This window comes from Sus scrofa, chromosome 16, assembly GCF_054392235.1.
Source record: "Sus scrofa isolate SSC_HxYL_T2T_F1_AM1 chromosome 16, Sscrofa_HxYL_maternal_Yorkshire_Landrace_v2.0, whole genome shotgun sequence".
Taxonomy (NCBI): domain Eukaryota; kingdom Metazoa; phylum Chordata; class Mammalia; order Artiodactyla; family Suidae; genus Sus; species Sus scrofa.
Genome location: NC_139398.1, coordinates 77,230,427 through 77,251,722, shown reverse-complemented (window position 1 = coordinate 77,251,722; position 21,296 = coordinate 77,230,427). Strand labels below are relative to the sequence as shown.

Genomic DNA, 21,296 nt, shown 5'->3' with positions numbered 1-21,296 from the left:
CCTCTTAGTTGCTAGTTGGGTTCGTTAACCACTGAGCCATAGCAGGAACTCCTAGGGCCTTTCTAATACAGAAATCTTAGTTGTTTCTCGGGAGAATAGGCTTAGGAAAGCTAGAGCACAACCACAACTATGAATATCTTTCTGTACTAAATAATGCCGTTATTCACGATGAGTATAGCCTAGAAGGGCATTGTGGGCAATGGAAACTACAAAGTGGAAGGTGGGGGAGATAGCATTTATTCAGTTAATTTAGATTTTATCAGACATACATAGAGTGTCACTCTGTGCTGGCTGGGCACCTGACATCCATCTGTCTCATTTCATCCTAACGGTGGTTAGCCATACGGTGGAGGTGCTATTATTGACTTTATGTTATAGATAAGGAATCTGATACTTAGAAAGTCTAAGTTCTGGCCTCAGACTCACAGCTGGTAAGCTGCAGCACCAAGTTTGACTGACGTCATGGTCCAAGCTCTTGACCAATATACTGTACCAGTGGGACTTGTTGACATTTGGATCAGGGGTTTATTGATGATGGTTGACTGCTTTTGAGCACATTTCATTAAAAAATGTATAGAATGGCTTATATTATTCCAAGATTGTGGTTTTTGAGCTGCCCCTCCTCCATTATTTTTGTTTTTTTTTGTAGGAGAAAGCTGAAATTTGGAAGACTTGGCAAAAAGAGTGTTAATGTGCTAACATCAAATGAATTCCTTGGATTTTCTATTCATTAAGGCCCATTTCCCTGCACATAACTCACCTTTCCTTGGTTATACTACTCCAGGGTATGCTAGTAAAAGGGGGAAAAATGGGGAAGTCAGCCACAAAGAGGTGTTCTTGGCTGAAAAAATCAACTTAAACGTACCAACAAAGAAAAACAGAAAGACTTTGCCAAACAGTAAATATCAAATTCATTGTGTAAGCCCCAGAAGAAAACATATTAAGCAATTCATGATACCTTTTGGAGTCGATGGTCATCTGATATGACTTGGCTGTGAATTTGGGGAATTGGAATTCAGCAATTGGGAGGTGATTCAAAGCAAAAACGCTGGTCATTTCACAGCTTGGCTAAAGTATTGGAGGATGGCAAAATGTGTGTCTGCTTTGCCTTAGATAATGAAATGTGCATTTATTTATTCATTTACTCATTGAATTTACTAGGTGCCAGGCAATCTTCTAGCACTGGGGATAAAGCAGTTGCCTAAATTTGCAATATCCTCTTACAGAGCTTATAGTCTAGCCAGGGAAGATGGATACATTAAGAAAACAAATAAATGAATAATTTCAGAGAGTGATAAGTGACTTGAACAGAAATTAAGTACTGCAATGAAGGGTGACAGGTGGAGAGGGAGTAATTGATAATAGATGGGCTGGAGGGTCTCCCTGTGGCCTGAATGTTAAGCAAAAGCCAGGAAAAAATTCTTGAGTAAAACAACCGGGACAGGAGGTACAGAGGACACCATGGAAATGGGACTTGGTGTATTGGAGAATCAGAAAGGACTGTGCCAGAGCTAAGAGAGAGAGTTTGACGTCAAAGGTCAACAGCAGGTAATGGAGGACCTTCAAGAGTCTGAATCCTAAGAGCAATGAGAAGTACTTGGGTTTATTTTATCAAAAGCATTGTGTCTGATTGACATTGATTGAAGGCTCCTTGGGCAGTCACAGCAAAGGGTGGTTTGGAGAAGCTGGGAGAAGGGGCAGAGCATAGTAGCCAGACCACAGAAGTGATACTGTTGCTAGACAATAGCATGTATGTCCTAACGTGCATTCATAGTGGTTTTCAACCCTGGCTGCACATTTCCGTCACATTTAAAACTTCTTCAGAATATAGCTGCCTGGTTGATCCGTCTATATTGTGGTTCAGTAGGTTTGGGAAATGCATCTGTATTTTAAGAAACAAATGACAGGAGATTTTGAAGCTTAGTGGGTGTTGAGAACCACTGGATTAAAAATAATTTCACAATCACTGTTTTGATTGCTCCATAATCTGTGAGGTAGCTGCTGCCCCCATTTCATGGATGAGAACACTGAGGCCTGCAGAAAGAAAGTGACTGACCTAAGATTAAATGGTGAGCAAAAGCCAGAATCTAGTTCTTGCCATGCAAACCCAATGTTGTTTCTCTTACCCCACCACATATTCCTGAAAGTAACCAGCAGGTAGATTACTGTCTTTAAAAATCTGGGAAAGAGAAGGGTACCTACCATCATTATAATGGGAATTTGGAAAGAGAAAGTGGTTGGAGGATGAAGTGTGGAGGTATTCCTCCATGGCACCATTTAGGAAGATGGATCAGATAACATGAAATCTGAAGGAGTGGTGAAAGCAGGTTTGAGGGAATAAATGGCGGAAACTTTGGCAGGAAGAATAGATTATCCACTTTGGAGATATGAAGATACTTCCATGGAAATGCTTCCATGAACCAATACTCTAGGGGCTGTCAATCATCCATTCCAATTTATTTTTGAAGAGGAAGAGGCTTCTCTATTGGCTCTTCTACCAAGATGCTTTGAGTTGCCTGGATCCTGTTCATTTTAAGTCTGGTTTTGTAACCTTCCTTTTGATCCTTACATACCCCTACATCTTCTAACAAATCCCCTTTTTGCTGTAGGTGTCCAGAACCAGTTTCCATTGCTTTCAACAAATGACTGCTGTTGCTGTTTGATATAGTGACCATTTAGAGGAAGAGGACTGGGTGTGCTAGTCTCTAAATTGGCAAGCAGGCTAATTGGGCATTCTTCCACCCCACTCCCTACACCTAACGTCCGTACACCTCCCTCTGGATTCAGCTCTTGGGGACATCAGACTTTTGCTCTGGGATGTGTGCCTTCCATTATTTGCCAAGGAATGACTGTCAACAGGGAGAGACTTGGGATACTCAAGAAGGATCTTTCCTTCAACCCATTCTTCATTTGGCAGCTAGAATAATTTTTTTTCGAAATGGAAATCTGATCATGACACTTCCCTGCTTAAAACTCTTCAGTGCCTGTGCAGCTAGGATAAAGATGAGCTATTAAAGTGCCTGCCAGGCAGCAGGAGATGCACTGCTGACCAGGATTCAACCTCATCTTGCCCTATCTTTGATATCTTTGTTTCAACCACACATTTTTGTAGTTCTGTGTAGGTACCGTGCTCTACCTACCACCTACTGCAGGGCATTTGCACATTCTTTTTCTTCACTCTAAAGACCCTTCCTTTCCCATTTTACCTGGTTGTGTTTTTTGTTTGTTTGTTTGTTTTTAACACTTCAGAACTCTCTCACATCACCAGATGGGCCTTGATGACTCCTGCTTAGGTTAAATCCCAGTTCTCCTCTCCCCCTCTTCCCTCTCAACCCCCCTCCTCAAGACATCACACACATCTTATTTGAAGGACCAATCACAATAGCAATCTTGCATTTGTTTTTATGATTGATCATATTTGGTTAATGTTTAGGCCCCTGATAGTCTGTAAATTTTGTGAAACCGGGCCCCTGATTTTTTTTTTTTTTTCATCATTGTGGATTGTATAGATTGTGTTTCAAGTTCACAGCACAAGGCATGACACAAAATTATAAGAATGATAATAATAACAATAACAATAGTAGCTACTGTGTTTATAGTATGGACTGTTTTAAGCTATGCATATTAAATTCTTTAGTCTTCTCAACAACCTGATGGGATAGGTTTTCCTCGTGATTCCTGTTTAAATATAAGGAAGCAGATATAAAGAGAGACTGTATAGACTTAGCTGTGTGACCTAAAAAGTGTTAGAGCTGAGATGAAAAGCTACTCCATTTGGTTCCAAAGTTGGCATTTTAAACTAAATTGTTTAAACTACTTTAAACTTTCTTTTGTGTATAATGGGTGGTGAATAAATGTTTGTTGAATGAAGAAATGAAATGAAGGTATGAATAAAAGAGCACATGACTCCAGAAGTCTAGAATAAAATCCTGGAGGCCTGAGTTAATTGTTAACCCTGTGGTCGATACCTCCATGCAATTTCATCCCCGAAGTCCTCCATTCCCTTTTGTGCGAACAAGGGGAAGTGAGACAGACGAGCATTAAGTACAAACAGTCAGTGCCTCCAAGCTGGCATGACTTAAAAGGCCACTTCTGGATTCAGCTCAAGGTAGAGAACTTGTTTCCTAGATTATAAGGGAATTTAGGACCCCTGTGAGATGAAACAATAAAAGGAAAGACCATCTGAATGGAACCTACATCACACTTCCAGACAGAGCAAACAGGAAGTTGTAGGCCTCTCTCAGCCTATCATTTTAGGCATTTCATGAAGTGGGATTTAGGGGATAATTATCAACAATCACTTCCTTCTTGCGATATATTCACCATTAGCAGTTGTGAATGCCTGCTGGAGAAACCACTGAGTTAATTTTCCCCTTCCCTAATGTAGTTATACAAAAGTCTCATTGCATTAATACATTTGCAATTGTGCTGTAACTGAAGCCTCAGAAAACTGCTCACCAGGGATCCCAAGCCTTGCAAACAAGGCTCCCTAAGCCTGCATGGAAAACACAGACATGCTCCTCTGTCGCTAGTTAAGCTTGCTGGGACGTAAATGCATGCCTCCTACAACATTTTAGACCCAGGCCCCCGGCTCAGGCCCCTATCCCCACCCCCCAAAGCAGCCACCAGGGTCCTATGTGCCTCCTAAACACTTGGCTGTGGCACTTGGGACATTTTATTGAGGCAGCTTTACTGGAAGGATCCAATTACAAGGAATGGCAAGTTAGATTCAGTGCCCTGGTTAACAATGCTGTGGAGAACACAGAGGTTCCTTGAGCCCTTCCCGGTATGAAAAAAATGAACAAAAAGAAACAGAGGTAATGGCAAACAGCCCCCCGAGATGGCTGCTCCTTCTGGACAGGAACACTCCACTGGGTTTTTTTTCTTTTTTCAAATCTTTATTTTTATTCATGTATAAAAAGAAATATATCATAGTTGCAGAAGAAAAAAGTCAAACAATAGGAAGCAGACAGAGTAAAAAGTAAACCTCTCTCCTTCTATCCTAAAAATCCCACATACTTCCCCCGAGGTAAGCCCTGTTTTCAGTTTGTTACATATCCTTCCAGATCTTTCTTTATTGCATTTACACACAAAATTATATTATACTTAAAAATTTTCTGTCCACATTTTTCTGCAACTTTATTTTTTTGCCTTAATAATACATCATGGATACTTTCCACATCAATGCATGCAGGTCTTTTTTCTTTTTAACTGATGGTTTGAGATTCCTAGTATGTCTAATGTTTGTGTTATAATTTTCTTAACCAGTTCCTCTTGTCCATCCATACTTAGATGCTCCCCAAATTTTGGCTGTTACAAATAATGCTGCAGTGGATGTCTTCATAGTTTCTTTGCACATACTGTGCACGCATGAACGTGTTTCTATGGAGTAAATTCCAGATGGGTTATTCAGCGTATTAAATGAAAATATTACTTTGAGGACAGTCAAATTCAGATTTTCTCTAGAGCTCAACAAACCTGAAGGGGATTGTTTTTTAAAAGATAATGTAAAATAAAACAATGCTGCAATCACATGTCAGATCCACATATTAATCTCTTTCTACAACCCCTCATCCAGCTAGTTTTACTGCTAGCCCCACAGGTAACCGTTGCGGCCAGTTTCTTAGGTGTTCCTCCAAAATGCTTAATGCATAACAAGCAAATATGAATATAATTTTATTTCTTTTCCCATTTTTATATAACAGGCAACATATTTTATGTACTCTTTTGCTGTTGCTGTTTTCCCTTACCTGTGCATCTGATAGGTTTTTCCATACAAATACACAGAAAGCATTCTCGTTATTTTAAAAAAGAAATAGTTCTTCATTTTTTAGAACAATTTCAGATTTACAGGAAATGTGGATAGAAACTACCAAGGTACAGGGTGCACGCACAAAGAGTTCCCACATGCCTCTCTTTCCATTTCCCCACGTTATTAACATCTTGCATTAATATGGTACATTTATTATGATTGATGAACCAATATTGATATATTGTTATAAACAAAAGTCCGTAGTTTACATGGTTTGCTCTTTGTGTCTTACATTTTTATGAGTTTTGAAAAATGCATACTATCATGTACTCTTCTTTCGTGTATCATACAGAATAGTTTAATTGCCCTAAAAATCCCCCATGTTTCACTTGGTGGTCCCTTCCTCCCTGGCAACAGCTTGTCATTTTACTGTCTCTGGAGTTTTGGCTTTTCCAGAATGTCATGTAGTTGGGATTACACAGTATGTAGCCATTTCTTTTCTGGATATTGCCTTTTGTTTCTGGATATTGTTTCTTTTGGATATTGCCTTCTTTTTATGTTTCTGGCTTCATAGCTCCTTTTTTTTTTTTTTTTTTCTTTTAATCTCTGGATATTTCCTATGAATGTACCACAGTTTATTTACTCACCTATTGAAGGACTTCTTGGTTGCTTCCAAGATTTTGTAACTATGAATAAAGCTGCTGTAAACATTTATATGCAAATTTTTGGGTGGACGTATTATTTCATTCTAGGGAGTGTGGTTGCTGGATCACATGGTAAGACTCATTTAGATTTATAAGGAATTGCCAAACTGTCTTAAAAAGTGTCTGTACCTTTTTACATTTCCTGCCAGAAATGAATGAAAACTCATTGTCAGCATTTGGTGTTGTCAGTTTTGGATATTAGCCATTCTAATAGATGTGTAGTAGTATCACTTTGTTAATTTAATTTGCAATTCCCTAGTTACATATGATGTTGAGCATCTTCTGATATGCTTACTTGCTATCTGTATAACTTCTTTGGTTAGATTCTCTTCATATCTTTTGCTTGGTGCTTTTTTTTGGTTTGTTTGTTTGTTTTCCCCACTGTACAGCAAGGGGATCAAGTTATCCTTACATGCATACATTTTTTTCCCCCACCCTTTGTTCTGTTGCAATGTGAGTATCTAGACATAGTTCTCAATGCTATTCAGCAGGATCTCCTTGTAAATCTATTCTAAGTTGTGTCTGATAAGCCCAAGCTCCTGATCCCTCCCACTCCCTCCCCCTCCCATCAGGCAGCCACAAGTCTGTTTTCCAAGTCCATGATTAAATTTGATTTATTTTCTTATCTTTGAGTTTAAGAGTTCTGTGTATTTTAGATATGTTCTTCATCAGATACTTGTGCCTTTTTTATATAAACTTTAGCATCACCTTGTTGAAAAAGTAACTTGCTAGGATTTCATTGGGATTTCATTGACTCTTAGATAAACTTAAGAAGAATTGACATCTTCACAATATTTCTTTCTATACATGAACATAGACCATATCTACATTTATTTAGATACTTGATTTCTTTTTTCATAGTTTTAGAATTTTCCTTATATAGTTATTAAACATATTGTTTATACCTAAGTATTTGATTTTAATGGAGTGCTCATATAAATGGTGCCATGTTTTAAATTTTAAATTATGATTGTTCATAGCTGGTATATGGGAAAGTGAATGAATTTTGCATCTTAAGTTTGTATCCTGCCACTTTATTGTAATCACTTACTAGTTTGAGAAGTTTTGCTGTTGATTCTTTGAGATTTTCTACATAAACAATCGTGTCACCTGTGAACAAAGACAGTTTTCTTTTTTCCTTCCCAATCTGTAAACCTTTTATTTCCTTGTCTTTTCTTATTGCATTAGCTAGGGCTTCTGGTAGCATGTTGAAAAGCAGTAGTGAGAGGGAATATTATTGTTTTGTTCCCTTCTTAGGGGAAAGTACCTAGAAACTCACATTATGTATTAGCTGTAGGTTTTTTGTAGATGTTTTTATTAAGGTGAAAAAGCTATATTCTGTTCCTAGCTTGCTGAAAGTTTTTATTGTGATTGGCTTGATGCTTTCCAATTTTGGAAGGCTGTTATTGATGCTATTTATTTATATACATAGACTCTTCACATTACCCATTTTCTTCTTTTCTGAGCCTTTATTGTAACTTTGAAGGAATTAGTCCATTTCATCTAAGTTAGCAAATTTGTTGGCATAGGAATATGATACTCCTTTATTGTCCTTTTAATGTCCACGGGATTAATATTGCTGGTCTATCTTTGATTTCTGATGTTAGTAATTTGTGTTTTCCTTCTTCTTCCTTGGTTTGCCTGGCTAGAGTTTTTTCAAATCTTCATGATTTTTTTTTCAAAGAAACAACTTTTGATTTTATTGTTTTCTTGTCTAGAATTTCATTGATTTCTGCTCTGATTATTATTAATCTTTCTGTTTACGTTGGATTTAATTTGGTGTTACTTTGAAGTTTCCTAAGATGGAAGCTTATTTACTGTAGACCATTTTTCTTTTCTAATATATGCGTTTAATATTATACTTTTCCCTCTAAGCATTGCTTTCACTACATCCACAAATTTTAAGAAATGAGCATTCATTTTCTTTTCGCTCCAAGTATTTAAAAATTTCTTTTAATACTTGTTCTTTGATCCATATGTTCTTTGAAAGTGTTTTGTTTAATCTCCAAATATTTTATGATTTTCCAGTATCCTTCTTTTATTGATTTCTAATTTAATTCCACTGTGGTCTGAGAGCATACTTTGTTTGATTTATATTTTTTTAAATTTGTTAAGGTGTGTTTTATGGTCCATAATGTGGTCTGTCTGAGTGAATGTTGCATGTGAGCTTGAGAAAAATGTGTCTTCTGCTGTTGTTGGGTGAAGTATTCTATAAATGTCAATTACATCCCCTTGATTGATGGCCCTGTTCAGTTCATTCATACTCTCACAGATTTTCTGCTTGCTCTGTCACTTACTGAGTGGGGTGTCGAAGTCTCCAAATACAATAGTGGATATGTCTCTTTCTCTTTGCAGTTTTATCTGTTTTCACTTCACACATTTTGACACTGTTTTTAGGCACATATACATTAAGGTTGGTTATGTCTTCTTGGAGTACTGATCACTTCATCATTATTTAATAGCCATTTTATTTCTGGTAATATTTCTTGCTCTGAAGTTGACTTTGTCTGAATTAATAAAGCTATTCCAGCTTTCCTTGAATTTGTGTTAGCATGGTTTGTCTTTATCTATCCCTTTACTCCTTATCTATGACCTTGTTTCAAGTGAATTGCTTGTAGACAACAAGAGACAAGATAATTAGGTCTTGTTTTGTTTTAGTATACTCCAACAGTCTCTGTCTTTTACTTAGTGTATTTAGACCATTCACACTTAAAGGGATTATTGGTTAATACTTCTTTATAATTACTGGTATGTATATGTATGTATATATATAATTTATATTTATTTATATTTATATATATAAAAATTTCCCCATCTTCCATTTATTTTCTGTCTCCAGTGGTTTTCACTGAACATTTTCTGATTCCATTTTCTTCTCTTTCTTAATATATCCATTATGATTGCTTTGTAAATTTTTTAGTGGTTTCCCTAGAGTGTGCAATATGCAATTTATTTAAGTTCACTCGTATATGAGCACATATACCATTTATACATATTACATCTGTAAAAATTAGCTATACTGCTTCAAGGTGGTAGCTTATAACAAGGTATTCCCAATTACTTCCTCTTATATCTTATTATTGTCATTTATTTCATTTGTCCATAAACGATAGTCTTCCAATGTATTGTTGATATTATTATTTTAACAAGCTGTTATTGGTTAAATGAGTTAAGAATGAAAGAATCTCACCTTTATTTCTTCTCTAATGCTCCTTTCTTTATGTAGGTCAGTGTTTCATACTTTTGTTTCTTTTAACATTTTTACATTTCTTGCAAAACAAGTCTAATGGTGACAAATTTTCTCAATTTTTGTTTGAGGAATTTTTTCTTTCTTTACTGTTGAGGGGTGATTTTGCTGGATACAGAATTCTAGCTTGGTGGTTTTCTCCTTTAAACACTTAAATAATGTTATGCTATCTTAAATATTGATTATTTGTTTTAATATTTAAGAGGGGTAAATTCCTCTCATTGCCTTGAAAGATGCCTCCCTGGGCCCTTTCCTTAAAATTTTCCTGGCCATCATGTATTTATTTTTTATATATAGAAAGATCAAATGAGAACGTCTAATTTCAAACCATCCCCATAAAAACTGTGTATTTTTATTGAGATTACAGTACATTTATAATTAATAAGGAAGAAGAATTGTGCCAGTACAACCCTTGTTGATCAAAAACAATTCTAGTGTTTTCCAATGACCTTTGGTTTCAGATAAAAGAGTTTGTTCCAATTTTATGGAGTATTTTTCTTAAGAATGACTGAATTTCTTCAGTGCCTTTTTAGATCTCTGTGGAGATCATCACCTTTTTGTGCTTAGACCTATGATAAGGTGATACATCATATTAAAACTTGTTTTCAATATTGAAAATTCCTTTTATTCTTGGAATAGGCCCCACTCAGTCAGATGTGTTATTTTTTTTATGTGTTCTTAGATTATATTTGTTGATATTTATTTTAAAATCTTGTATCAGTAGTCATAAGCAAGATTGGCCTATAGACTTCTTACTTGCCTGTGTATATGTGTGAATGTAAGTACACATGCTCAATCTTTGCAAGGTTTTTGTTTCATTTTATGTAATACTATAATTATTTTCTTTATAAGATTGGAAGAACTTCCCTATGAAATCATTTAAACATGTAGATGGGGGGTAGTTTAACTACATTCTTTATGTCTTCTTTAGGAATTAGACTGTTGATCATATTTTATATCCCTTCTAGAGTCTGTTTTGGTAAAATAAAGCAATTGAGGGACAGTCCAGAAAAGAACTGACAAATACTCTTCAAAAATACCAAGGCCATGAAGGCTAGGAACTGTTACATGTTGGAGGAGATAAACAACTAAATGCAATGTGAAATCCTGGAATGAATCCTGAGCCAGAAAGAGGGTATTTGTGGGAATGCTGATGAAATAGGAATAAAATATGTAGACTCATTAATGGTATTGCATTCACTTAATTGCTGGATTTCAAAAGTTGCACTGTGGTTGTGTAATATGTTAACACTGGGGGAGCCAAATAATGGGTATATGGGATCTCTGTGTACTACTGATTTGGTAGTTCTTTTGCATGCCAAAGAGTATTTAAAAATTGAAAGTTAAAAAATAACCTGGATTTTCGCAATAGTTTTCCTATTCTTCTGTTGTAGAACTTACTACTTTCTGATTTTATTCCCCTTAATTCCTTATACTCCTTTCCTTTCATTTTACTGTTCTATTTATGAACATATAAAATTCATTCTTTATATTTGTTGATGAAACTATTTAAGGCTAAGGAGTTTTCTTTCAGTAGTGCGTTTATGTATGTTTGTTAAGCCGAGTTTCTGAAAATCCACAATGTTGGTATGTATTTCCGGTTTGATTCAAGATCTCAGAGGGAGTTTCAAAATCTCCAAAATCTTTGAAAATCTTAGGATTTCTGACTTCGTATTAATTTTAAGTTTTATCGCATTGTGGTCAGAGATCTTTATCTGTAGAGTTGCTATTTTGGAGAATTTATTGAGTGTTTGGGAAGCTCATAAACGATCATTTTTTATGAATGTTCATAAGTGCTTGAGATCAAGATGGTTTGTCGAGGTTTAGGGCAAAGTTCGGTATATACCAGTCGTATCTATCTTTTTTTTTTTTTGTCTTTTTGCTGTTTCTTTGGGCCACTCCCGCGGCATATGGAGGTTCCCAGCCTAGGGATCTAATCGGAGCTGTAGCCACCAGCCTATGCCAGAGCCACAGCAACGCGGGATCCGAGCCGCGTCTGCAACCTACACCACAGCTCATGGCAACGCCGGATCGTTAACCCACTGAGCAAGGGCAGGGACCGAACCCTCAACCCCATGGTTCCTAGTCGGATTCATTAATCACTGCGCCACGACGGGAACTCCCAGTCGTATCTATCTTATTAGTTAGGTTCTTTAGGTCTCTATATAGTTACCAGTTTTTCTCAATAGTTCATTAATAAGATTCTATCATCTATCCATAGCTTTACCCATTCTTCGTCTTATTTTTTGATGCATTTAAAAATTAGGAAACATCATTATAACTTGTCCCTCAAACACTTCAGCATACATATTTATTAGCCTGAGTTTAATATTTGCGTACAGTTCCTTTGGAGGTAAGGTTTATATTTTAGACACATAAACACAAAATTTTATCTTATAGCATTATTCAATGTCTTTTACTGCTGAATATGGAAGTGGAAGGGCACCATTTTCTTTCATTTTATAAGTGACTTAATCTTTCTTATTGACTACAAGGATTCTTGGTCTGTAAAATTCAAGAATTTCCCAGATACTATCACTATTGTCCTCCCTATATCAATTTTTTCCTGGCACACGATGCCATCTTTCAATGGGTAAATTGAAGTCAGCTTTTTAAAAAATCTTAAATTATGTTTTCCATTATATGTCCTGGTCCATTCTTTTTGTTTTATTTAGCATAGACTCCAATTACATGATTGCTGTATCTTCTCTATGTATCTTTAGTCAATGATCCTTTAAAACTGCTTTTTCCATATTTTTGCCTTTTTTTATTACTGTCTACTGTTTCTCTTGCTGAGCATTCTGCAGTGCTTATTATTTCATGTGTTCATTCAGCATTGGATACTTAAGATTTTTTAAAAAAATCTTTGTATTTCTTAATGAGTTCTGCCATTTGTCATCTCCTACAGTCTCACCATCCCTTGTCTGAGCCTCACAATATTCCTTCATAGGCATGTTTTCTTCACTCTTATTTTTAACTTCATGATAGACTATCTGACCACTTTTCCACTGAGTGTTCTTTATCTGTTGGATTTTGCTACTCTTCCCTGCGTTCTTCCCCACAGTATACTTGCATCAATGCTGTGCTCATTCCTTTTAAAAAAATTATTCATCATGTCATTTGGATTTTCCGTGGCTAGACATTTGCAGGAGGTTCAGAGTGGAGATGGTGGACATTCCTCAAAGTCTGGGACCATGTTTTATACCTTTCTGGATCCCTAAGGATCCACGAATAGGAGCCAACCCTGAAACAGTAGTGTTAAAGATGATAAGGCATGAAGGAAAAAAGAACAAAGATGTTTCCTCTGAATATATTTACACATGGTAGATTTAATAACTATTGTTACTTTTGCTGTTGATAATGAATATGTCTTCAGTCAACATAAGGAATGAAGGGAAAGATTTATTACCTTAAGATGCCTGGGGTCTTTTTGTATACATCTAACACTCTTTTGCCCCTAGTAGGTGCAGTGATTGCATAATTGATTTCTTGGGTAGAACAGATTATGAGGGAAGAAAAAAAGTAAAACTAAGGCTCTTTGCCTTAATCATTTAGATCATCTTCATTAGCATGTGAGCAAGGAGCTCTTCTCTGTTAAGATCGGGAGCTTGGGCTTATCAGACACAACTTAGAATAGATTTACAAGGAGATCCTGCTGAATAGCATTGAGAACTATGTCTAGATACTCATGTTGCAACAGAAGAAAGGGTGGGGGAAAAATGTAATTGTAATGTATACATGTAAGGATAACCTGACCCTCTTGCTGTACAGTGGGAAAATAAAAAAATACATAAAAAAATAAAAAATAAAAAAAAAGATCCAATGCCAGACACTTTGTATAATCTAATGACAAAGGTCCTGTTCTCCAGTTATTGATGAAGGACATGAACTAATGCTGGGTAGTTTCTGAGCTTTAGAACTTAGGTTCTTCTTTTTTTTTTTTTTTTTTCCCTAAATTTTATAATCTGCTTTTATGACCTAAAACCTACTTACTTGAATGGGTGAGGAGTTTACTTCTGGTTCCATAAACTCTAATGTTGTTTATTATACTTTTAATAATTAACTGTGCATTTATACTAAAGGAACCATCCCATAAGCACATTTTAGATTTTAATAAAAAAATTTCAATTGAAGTGAATAAATTCCTGGGACTATTTCTGTCCTTCCCCTCACTCACTGACCCCTGTAATAATCATGTGTCTCATGATCCTCTGACGTGGGAATCTAACTTTATGATTTTTTTTTCAATACAGAAGTACATTTTTTTTCTCATTCTCTCCTTTAAAATAATTTTTACCTTTGCAGTATGTTTTCCTTTGCTTTATTCAAAGATAGAGAACCTAAGTGAGTAATCAGACACCGGCTTTTTTTTAGCTTTCCTAAGGTTCATAATCTTGCCTAGAGTGTGAAGAAAGAAAGCAGTCTCTTGGTCTGTAGATGAGGTAATTACAGAAGCTATCACACGCTGGCACTGTGAACATCTCCAGTTATAGCATTTATTGATGGAAAGGATAAAAAGCCATAGTGGGAATGTTAAGGTGATCAAAATTTTCTCTGGTTCATGGATTAGGGTTGCCAGACATTTCTTTCTTAAGGGAACTGATGTTTGTGGACTGAAGGAGTGTGCCTTTTATTTGTCTGGTGGATTTGGGGTTCTGGGATGTGTGCCTTCTCATTATGTTAAAGGCAATACCTGTTTTGCTGGGGAAGGGTAGAAAGGTACAGATGGACCATGTGGCTAATTTGGTTAAGTGTTCAAATCAAATCAATACTCAGTGGCATATTTGCCAGAAACTGGTTTAAAAGTAGAAACTGACTGGGCCATTTAAAAAAAAGGGGTGATGGTGAGAAAAGACATCTTTGGAAATTAAATTTGCTTAATATGGCTTAAAAGCTTTAAAGATAATAAAGTAACAATGCAGTTTCACAAACCAACTTTCTTGCTAAACAAACACCAAAGCATCATTCAGTTTTCCAGATGCAGAAACTAGTTACACAGGATGGATTCATGTTACCCTGGAAAGCTCCCAACCAAATAGTGTCTCTTTATTGGAAGCAAATGAAGAAAAAAAGAGGATCTGTGGGGGAGTGGGAGCTACATAATTGCATTTAAGCATAAACGCAGCAGTTCAGATAGGGATATGTGGGAGGAATATTTGCCCTGGCTCTGAGTGGAGAGAAATGGATCAGAGCCACTTGATAGAGTAGCTTTATTTGTGAGTTAGAAGATGATTGAAAAAACTTGAGAATTCAGCCAGGATTGATTTTAAACCAGCTTTTCTGACCTTGGAGGACCTGGAAGACCTTGAAGGTTAGTCGTCCAGCAGGGAAAGGAAGAGTGGGATTTGGCAATGTAGGAGAACCCAGTTTCTAACAATTTAGGTTCCAGAGCCTTGTGTATGAATTGTGACTGCTCTTTACTAACAATGTGGCTCTGGACAGGGAACCCAACCTCTCTGATTTCATTTTCTCATCTCTAAACAAGGATAAAACCAGTGCCTATTCTAGAAGGTTTTGGGGGAGATTAATAATGCTAATAGGTACAAAACATACTTCCCATTGTGGCTCAGTGGGTTACAAACCTGACTAGGATTCATGAGGCTGTAGGTTCCATCCCTGGCCTCACTCAGTGGGTAAAGGATCCAGTGTTGCCATGAACTGTGGTATAGGGCGGCAGCTGCAGCTCCAATTTGACCACTAGCCTGCAGGCGTGGCCCTAAAAAAAAAAAAAAAAAAAAAAAACAAGTACAAATATTTAGCAAATTGCTGATCATTTAGTAGGATACATAAATGTAAGTTGCTATCATGTTAATTGCACTAATAATAACAGATCAGCAGCCCAGAATTTGTTTCAGACTCTCCCTTTTTAAAAATGACTAGTTCAACTAAACAGTTTTCTCTTGCATATTCACTAGTTATTCTATCATTCTAGTCTTTGGAATATGTTCTTCATAACTCACTCCCCCAAATGGGACTTAGATTAAGAAACTTACATTGAAAGCATGCATTTATTCATCTGTCAATTATTGATTCATTCAACAAGCATTTATTGAAAAGCTATTCTTTGGTAGACCCTATTGGGAACCAGGAATACATGTGAAAAAGGCAGATTCTTCCATTCTAGGAATTGAAGATTTGGTTGGGGATATATGTATTAAAAGATTAATTTTGCTGGGATTTGGGTATCTGGGAGGAGAGGGGTTTGGACAGTGGCTTTCTAGAAGAAGCATTTAAGTTGAAACTTGGAAGATAAGCAGGAATGATTTAGTCAATGGGGAATCAGGATTGGGTAAAAGCAGGGAGAATTACTCCCAAATGGAAGAAGAGTATGTGCAGAGACAGAAATGTGTGGAAAGTGAATGGTGTGCTGTCCAGCATGCCTGGATGACGGACATAAAGAAGACTGTCCAGAGATAAGAGGCAGGTTGGCATTAGCTTATGAAAGTCTTTGTGCAACACTGTCAGAGATGATTTATTTTTTCCTGAGAGCAATGAGACTGGAAGAGAGAAAATCCTAACATTTCAACAAAAACACCAATCTGCAATTTTTTCCTGCCATTTTCCTTTCAGTTAGTCCATTTCATCCTTGCAACAAGTCTAAGTTGTGGAAGAAGGCAGGCATCTCTCCTCTTCTGTAGCCAAGGAAACAGTGACAGAGTCCTGTGTTTCCAGTTCACTGCCAAGTTCCATTTGATAAGACTGCCTGATGATAAAAAGCATCTTTTCCTTTACTTTCCAGTATACACTTTCTCCACATTTAATTGATGGGATGTTGATGCTGAGACATTGTTCAAGGAGAATGCATTATAGAATAATGCATGCCCTTTAGGAAGGAAGGTGACCTGATAAGGGCCCCTACAGCTCCCAAATCACTTGATTCCATGATTCTCAACATGCCTTGGCCTGCCTTCTCCATTTGGAAGCTCTGGCTGGGTCTGTTCTTGAAACCCATTGAGGGAACTGTGAGGTTAGCTCCATTATTCCCTCAAATCTTCCTCCCTTGGCACAAAGAAGCTGTTAAAAGGAGTGGGAATTTGAAAAAGATCCAAGTGTAGCAGTGCATCCATCACAGATATCAGAGAGGGTCCAAAAGCTCAGAAAAAAACCAATATTTAATTAGAGTCATAGGTCTCAACAGGCCTAGGTGATCATACATATAGACTAGCATACATACATATGTGTATACATGCATACCCGCATGAGCAAATGAGCAAAAATGAGCAAAAGCAAATATTGAAAATAGGGCTCTGCCCAGCTTGGAATTTTTCCAGCCAACGGAATACTTTTCATTTTTCTCACCACCTTAGTGATTTCTTTCCCCCTTGGTTTCTTATCTGTATGAGGAACCAATGGATTCATGAACAAAGATAAAATCCTAACAACCATAGAGAGAGAATGAATAGGACATAATTGTTGTAAGAGGCAACTTTTTTCTTCTTCTTCAAATAACATGCTTTTTGTATGGAAAATGCTTCTTGTTACTTGGAACCAGAGAGCAAGGACTTTTATTTTAGATACAATAGATAACTAGAATAATTATATAAGTTGTTGTTTGCTTTTAAAAAGTTATTTGTATTTTGAAATGATTTTAGATTTGCCGAAGAGCTGAAAAAACACTACGTTTAGCCTTCATGCATTATACACTTATGCTAATAGCATGTGTAACCGAGAAATTAATTTTGGCACAATACTATTAACCAAACTACAGCACTTATTCAGATTTCAGTAGTTTTCACACTAATGTCCTTTTTCTGTCCTGAGATTATGTTTAGTTTTATGTTTGTGTTTTATGTTTCCTTAGTCACTTCCAATCTGTGACGACAGTTCCTTTGTCTTTCCTTTTCTTTCGTGACCTTGACACATGTAGAGAGCACTTGCTAATTACTTTGTAGAATGTTCTGTAGTTTATATTTGTTTGATGTTTTCTCTTGATTATCCTGAAGTAGAACATTGTTGAGAAGAATAGAATAAAGGAGATGCGCCCTTCTGCATGCATGTATTAAGGGGTCCATGGTGTCACTACATGTTACTGGTGATGTTGACCTTGACCATGTGGCTATCGTCCATCACTTGGCTGGCTACCTGGGTTGGCCATTGAAAAGTTAACATTTTCCTTTTTGGAATTACTAAATGTTTTCAAGATGATACTTTGGGATTAACAAAGATACTCTGTTTCGATCTCAACTTTGACTTACTAATTTAAGCATTCATTGGTGAACTTTTTCTGCAGCAATTCTTACTATGGTATTCTAAAGGTGATTTTCTATTTTTGATTCCTTTTACATGCTTTCTTTGGAATTACTCTGTAAGGAAGAGATGTCACTACTTCTTTTATTTGTTTATTCAGTATGGACTTTTGGATTTTTTTTATTCTTGTACTGTAATCCAATATTAAGGTTATTTATTTTTTTGCTCAATTGCTCAAACTTTGGCCATTGGCAGTATTTCCAGATTGGTGCTGTCATTTCCATATGCTGTCATATATATATTTGACATATATATATTTCCCTGCCCTAGCCCAGAAATCAACCAGTTGTTCAAGAAGGCTAGTTCTTTTTATTGGACAAAGTAATTAATAAACTAAGTTCTGGGTGTTAACTGTGATTATTGCTACTGAAGCTTCATGTTTCTAGGTCCTCTCAGTGGATAGAGCTAGGAAATGTATCTATGTGTACTAATTCACACATTCATACACATGTCTATCTATTCGTCTGTCGATCTTTATCTATTCCACGTTAATACCTCTGATGTCAGTCCAGCGCCACAATCTTCCCTTTTCCTTATTTTTAACTACTTTCTCCAACACTAAGAAACTTGACTCTTATTAGGTGCACAATGTATATACTTACTTGTTCAAGTTTTTACACAAATATAGTAGTTTCGGGAGTCCTAGTCCATATTCCTGTACAAAGCAAATTTACCAGTGTAGTGTTTGTGTATAGTTCTTTCTATTTTTAGCCCAATAGGACCCTCCGAAAACAGTGCTTTGGGATGTTACACAGGACAGCTGCATTCTTCTCCAACCCTTTTATTGCGGTTATGGGATCGATTTGTAGTTCAGTTAAATTTGTTTGCCACAGGCTGCTTTCCTTCTTTCCCACCACATCCTGGTTTCTTTATTTGCTTATCTTTAGGTTTACATAAAGTGTGGTAGTTTTGTTTAACTTTTTAAGAGATTTTCAACTGTTTCCAGAAGACTTTCCCATTGGACATTCCCACCAGCAGTGTATGAGAATTCTAGTCACTCCATGTCGTTACTGAAACTTGGAATTACATTTGTTGTAGTTGTTATTATAATTGTTACCGTTTAGCCATTCTAATAGGTATATAGTGATATCTCATTGTGGTTTTAATTTACACTTCCTTAGTGTTAATGCTATTGGACATCTCTTTATGTGTTTATTTACCATCTATACATCTTTGTTGAAGTCACTGCTCAGATCTCTTGCCTATATTTTAAATTAGTTTTTTTCTTGGTTTTTTGTTTTTGTTTTTTGCCTTGCCCACAGCATGTGGAAGTTCCTGGGATGAGGATCAAACTCAAGCCACAGCAGTGACCCAGGCCACTGCAGAGACAATGTCAGATCCTTAACCAGCTATGCCACAGGCGAACTCTAAAATTATAATGTTTTTAGGAGTTCCTCTCTGTGGCTCAGTGGTTATGGAATCTGACTAGGAACCATGAGGCTGCAGGTTCCATCCCTGGCCTCGCACAGTGGGTTAAGGATCCGGCGTTGCCGTGAACTGTGGTGTAGGTTGCAGACGTGGCTTGGATCCCGTGTTGCTGTGGCTCTGGCATAGGCTGGTGGCTACAGCTCCGATTAGACCCCTAGGCTGGGAACCTCCATATGCCATGGGAGTGGCCCTAGAAAAGGCAAAAATACAAAAAAAAAAAAAATTAGAATGTTTTTTATTGTTGAGTTTTGAAAGTTCTTTACATGTTTTGTAAAGTCCTTTGTCAGAAATGTGTTTATTTTTAGGCCAGCCTAGTCTGTAGCTTATCTTTTCATTTGTTTGATAGTTTCTGTCACAAAGCAAATGTTTTTAATTTGAATGCAGTCCAACTTAGTTTTTTCTTTCTTTTTTTTTTTTTCTTTTTTCTTTTTTCCTTTTCTAGGGCCGCTCCTGCAGCATATGGAGGTTCCCAGGCTAGGGGTCCAGTCGGAGCTGTAGTTGCCGGCCTGCGCCAGAGCCACAGCAATGCCAGATCTGAACTGTGTCTATGACCTACACCACAGCTCACGGCAATGCCAGATCCTTAACCCACTGTGCGAGGCCAGGGATCAAACCCGCAACCTCATGGTTCCTGGTCAGATTCGTTTATGCTGCGCCATGATGGTAACTCCAGTTTTTTCTTTCATAAATCATTCTTTGACTGCCATATATGAAAACTCTTCCGGTTAGTATGGCTATTCAAAAGTCACATGCATTTTCTTCTGTGTTTTTATTTTTTTAATAAGAGTTTTATGGCTCTTCATTTTCTGTGGACCTGATCTATTTTGAGCTAATTTTGGTATAGGATGTGAGGTATAGGTCAAAGTTCACCTTTTATAGATATCCAATTTTTTTTTTTTTGGTCTTTCTTTTTTTGTCTTTTTAGGGCTGCAGCCATGGCATGTGGAAGTTCCCAGGCTAGGGGTTGAATTGGGGCTGTAGCTGCTGGCCTACATTATGGCCACAGCTATGCCAGATCCTAGCCATGTCTATGAACTGCGCTGCAGCTTATGGCAATGTCAGATCCTTAACCCACCGAGCAAGGCCAGGGATGGAACCTGCATCCTAATATATATCAATCAGATTCTTTTCCACGGGGCCACGATGGAAACTCCTGGGCATCCAATTATTTAAGCACTGTTTATTGAAACAAATCTTTAACTCCCTTTTTTTTTTTTTTTTTCTTAACTCCATTTAATTGCCTTTGCACCTTTGTCAAAAATCACTTAACTCTACATGTGTGTGTTTATTTCTGGGCTGTCTATTCAGTTCATTCATTTTTGTGTCCATTGTTTTACCAGTACTGCATTGTCTTGATTTATAGAAGCTTTATGTCTCAAAAATGTGTATTATGAGTCCTCCAACTTGAGTTTTCTTTCAAAAAGATTTTGTCTCTTCTAGTCCTGTTGTTTCTTACATACATTTATAATTTTTTAGAGTTAGCATCATCATTTTTAGATATTTCTAAAAAAAAAAGTCTGCTTAGATTTTGATAGAGATTGCAATGAATATATAGATCAAATTGAAGAGAATTGACGTCAAAATAATATATTTTTCTAGTAAATTGACATTTTATATTATTTGCCTTTAACTATTTGGTAAGCTGCCTGTGCAGTGACCTGGGGCAAGGGATTTTATTTTTTCAAAAAGTTTTAAATTATGAATTTGGTTTCTTTAATAGAGGATATTCAGGTTATTTGGATAACTGTTAACTTTCAAGGAATTGGTACATTTGAAATTTATGAATATGAAGTTGTTTGTAGTATTCTTAATAATTTTTTAATGTCTTTAGTTTATACCATGATAATCCCTCTTTTGTTCCTGATATTGATAATTTGGGTTTTTCTTCTGGTTAGTATGGCTAGAGGTTTATATATTT

At 36.5% G+C, this 21,296-nt stretch overlaps 1 long non-coding RNA gene across 14 annotated transcripts in view; it reads left to right on the top strand.

Moving 5' to 3' along the window:
* The window catches only part of LOC106506547 (uncharacterized), a 760,340-nt gene that overhangs the window by 393,820 nt on the left and 345,224 nt on the right, over positions 1 to 21,296 (top strand). The window contains exon 1 of one of the 14 annotated variants that reach the window (XR_014830974.1): positions 14,830 to 15,014. The exons of the other annotated variants lie outside the window; for them this stretch is intronic. This is a non-coding gene — a long non-coding RNA (uncharacterized LOC106506547). Of the gene's footprint in view, positions 1 to 14,829; positions 15,015 to 21,296 lie in introns of those variants that run through there. 14 annotated transcript variants of the gene reach the window in all.